This window comes from Triticum dicoccoides, chromosome 2A (genome assembly GCF_002162155.2).
Source record: "Triticum dicoccoides isolate Atlit2015 ecotype Zavitan chromosome 2A, WEW_v2.0, whole genome shotgun sequence".
Classification (NCBI taxonomy): Eukaryota; Viridiplantae; Streptophyta; class Magnoliopsida; order Poales; family Poaceae; genus Triticum; species Triticum dicoccoides.
This window is the reverse complement of record NC_041382.1, coordinates 681,764,323-681,768,446: the sequence shown is the minus strand read 5'-3', so window position 1 is coordinate 681,768,446 and position 4,124 is coordinate 681,764,323.

Sequence of the window (4,124 nt, the reverse complement as noted above, 5' to 3'; positions counted from 1 at the left end):
GACCAGGCCACAGCCTCGGCGGACGAAGCTGCTCGAGTTCGGCGCCTCCCCTCCCCTCCCCTCTGTGTGGTTCTGGGAGAGGAGAGGGCCGAGCGGTTAAAAAACATTAAAAATCTATATGAAATAATAATACATAAAAAACATAAAAAAGGAAAAATATAACTATAAAAAACATTAAAAAATCTATATGACATAAAAAAACATAAAGAAGGAAAAATATAAACTATTAAAAACATTAAAAAACGAAAAATATAACTATGCCGACGGCAAAGCCGTCGGCATAGCTGCGGCCATAGGGGACGTGTCACGCGGATCGGTGACGTGGCGTCTATGCCGACGGCAGCCGTCGGCATAGACTGCCTTATCCCCTCGCGCAGCGTCTGCTCCACTCATTCTCTCCCAGCTCCCCGCCGCGACCCCGCGAACTGCTTGCCTTCGCCGCCGACTCCCCGCCCCTTGTCGCCGCCGCCGCACTCGACCCCGCCCCCTGCCGCTGCCCACTCGCCGCCCTCGCTCTAGCCGGCGCCGCCCTCGCTCCAGCATCCCCCGCCCCTCCCTCGCTCCAGCCGTCCCCGCCCCTCCCTCCTTGCCCCCGGCCCGCCCTGCGTGGACGCCGCCCCGGCCGGCCCACGGCTCCAGTAGGGGGGGTGGGTGTGGTGAGTTGCTCGCGCGCGCAACCAGGGAGAAGAGGGAGTTGGGCGTGGCGGCGGCCGACGGGGGACGAGGCTCTCTGCTAAGTGCGCGAACAGAGGTGAGTTTTCTAGCGCTTTAGCCATCGAGTTGCTGTCTGCGTGCACCAATTTTGCATCCACGGGGAAAAATCTCTACTGGAGCATGGGTTTGAGATTTGCTAGTCAAGGGAGAGAAGGATTAGAGTTTCACGATGGGTTTGGTGGATGCATGAGCTTCGGGAATACACACTATAAATGTTTCAGGTTGTAGGTAACAATTTACAGAGGAGTCTTTTTTTGGTAGGCAACACACAGAGAGATAAGAGGCAAAAATACTGCATTATATTTTCATCATATGTGTGTCCAGTAGGCAAATTCTGTGTGATATATGTGTTCATATAGCTTTTATCTTAGCATGTCAATATCTGCGTTTTCAGCAGGCAATACTGTAACCTATCTGAATTCATAGTAGTTTTTTGTTCAGCATATATATATGCGCCTTCAGTAAGCAAAATGATGTAATATCTGTGATCATATAACTAGAACCCACCACTTGTTTTTTCAGTAGGCAACATAATTAGGATCTTGTTTTTGTGCAGTCAATATGCGTTTAGCAGGCAATATTGTCGAATGGGCACTCATTTAGGCCCAATTCTCAGATATCTGGAAATACAGAGGGGCGAGGGTTGCTGAAATCGAGAAATTTTCAGAGCAAAACTCAAATTCCAACAGACAATCAACAGCTAGAGGTCTTACATATGTCTCCCACGCACAAATCCTCACCCCACCATTTTGGATTAGGGACGGATTAGAGGTGCAGCAGCACACAATCATTGAGAGGGAGGAAGTGCAGCAGCTCATAGTTGCTTGGATTTTGGGGTGGTAGGCAACAATTCATGTCGCCATCCCATCAGATCCCAGGGATGTAGGCAATAGTATGCAATGTTTTTACTTTTAGGCAATAGAAGATTTAAAACTAGGCAATAATAGTGGATTTATAGGCTGTTTTTAGAGTGTGTTTCATGCTGGCAAACAACAATAGCAGATACAAATCAGGCTGTGTATGAAATTAGGTCAAGTGTGGGGTGCATGTTTTTCTATTTTTCCTAATTATGTCCGCTGTGCTTGCCTACATTTTATGTCAACTGAAGAAAAACAAAGAGAGCACCTGCCATCTTCTAGGCAATAGAATATGTTTTTCCAGGCAATACGATGTGTTCTTCTAGCTTTTTGATCTGTTACTATAAGCGGGAGTTACAAATGATATCTCTACAATATGTGGTAGTACAAGTCTGTATTTTTCTGCAAATCCCCTCATGCTATTCTTAGTGCTGCTAAAAAGTCAGTTAAGTTCAGTCAAAAGTTTGCTCTATTATCTCTGCCGGGATTTGTCCCTACCTTTTTGCTTCAGATATCTGTTGTCATACAGATTTAGCGAAGGTTTCTTAGATGAAATCATGCAATAGTAGGGTTGCTCTGGTTTTTCTATTTTTAATCTATTTTTTAATTCAGTAGATGTGCATATTTAGCAAAGTGCAGTACTTGAGCATAGCCACTTCTCTCTGAGAGTAAATGAGCATGTGTAAGTGTAGGGCTGGCCTTTTCATACCTAGCAGCTGATGACCCACAAGTATAGGGGATCTATCGTAGTCCTTTCGATAAGTAAGAGTGTCGAACCCAACGAGGAGCAGAAGAAATGATAAGCGGTTTTCAGCAAGGTATTCTCTGCAAGTACCGAAATAAGTGGTAACACATAGTTTTGTGATAAATAGATTATAACGAGCAACAAGTAACAAAAGTAAATAAAGTGCAGCAAGGTGGCCCAATCCTTTTGTAGCAAAGGACAAGCCGGAACAAACTCTTATAATAGGAAAAACGCTCCTAAGAAAACATGGGAATATCGTCAAGCTAGTTTTCATCACATTCATATGATTCACGTTCAATACTTTGATAATTTGATATGTGGGTGGACCGGTGCTTAGGTGTTGTTCTTACTTGAACAAACATCCCACTTATGATTAACCTCTATTGCAAGCATCCGCAACTACAACAAAAGTATTAAGGTAAACCTAACTGAGGGAGTCCTGGATTAGGGGGTGTCCCGATGGCCGGACTATACCTTCAGCCGGACTCCTGGGCTATGAAGATACAAGATTGAAGACTTCGTCCCGTGTCCGGGAGGGACTTTCCTTGGCGTGGAAGGCAAGCTTGGCGATACGGATATGTAGATTTCCTACCATTGTAACCGACTTTGTGTAACCCTAACCCTCTCCGGTGTCTATATAAATCGGAGGGTTGTAGTCCGTAGGACAACATACAGAACAATCATACCATAGGCTAGCTTCTAGGGTTTAGCCTCTCCGATCTTGTGGTAGATCTACTCTTGTACTACCCATATCATCAATATTAATCAAGCAGGACGTAGGGTTTTACCTCCATCAAGAGGGCCCGAACCTGGGTAAAACTTCGTGTCCCTTGCCTCCTGTTACCATCCGGCCTAGACGCACAGTTCGGGCCCCCCTACCCGAGATCCGCCGATTTTGACACCGACATTGGTGCTTTCATTGAGAGTTCCTCTGTGTCGTCGCCATCAGGAAGGATGCCTCACCCCGTCTTTAAAGACGGCACCGTTGCTAAGGGAGCTTTGGCTGTCGGCCAAACCCTCCGGCTAGGTGGTTTTCTTATGACCTCCTGTTCGGCTTCTGCGCCGACGATGACCTCTCGAGCCATCGAAGACAATCTTCATGTCAGCTCGGAACTCGCCGAGCAGTTAGATCCAATGGAGCTCTCCTCCATAAACGAGCTCTTGGATCGCATCGCCGTCCTGGGAGTCGCTACGGATTACGACCAGATTGGGCCTAAACCCGATCTGAGAGAGATTAACTCTCCCCAAGTCACCCATCACGTTGCCGTGGTAGAGGGACAGTGCGGCGACCCTTCATCTATCTTAAGGACTAGCTACGTCCGGATTCCCGATCCCTCCAAGCCGGATACCCGCGGAGGGGAGGATATCACTCAAGACCTGAACTTAGAGTCAGGCGACGGGCTGGATTCATTGGACAACATCCAAGAATCCAAATTTTCGAGTTCGGAAATTCCTCGGCCTTTGAGCCTCAGATTGGGCGAGGCTTCGGATTTAATTCCACCCACCCACCCGAACATAAGCAATCTATCCCAAATCAGGCAAGAGCCCGATGAAACAGTACATCATTACTGGGCCAGATTCCTCCTGGTTAGGAACAGGATAAGGGATTGCCGCGAGGAAGATGCAATCTCAATCTTTTGCAATAATTGCACGGACAAGGGAATCCTCAACGGCATAAGTCGCCGTGATATTACACGCTTCGCTGACTTAGCATCCATTGTACGAAAGTACTGTGCAATGGAAAGCGCCTGGAAAACCGAAATAAAATTTTGGGACGATCCGGCCCTGAATACAAACCTAGTCCGAAA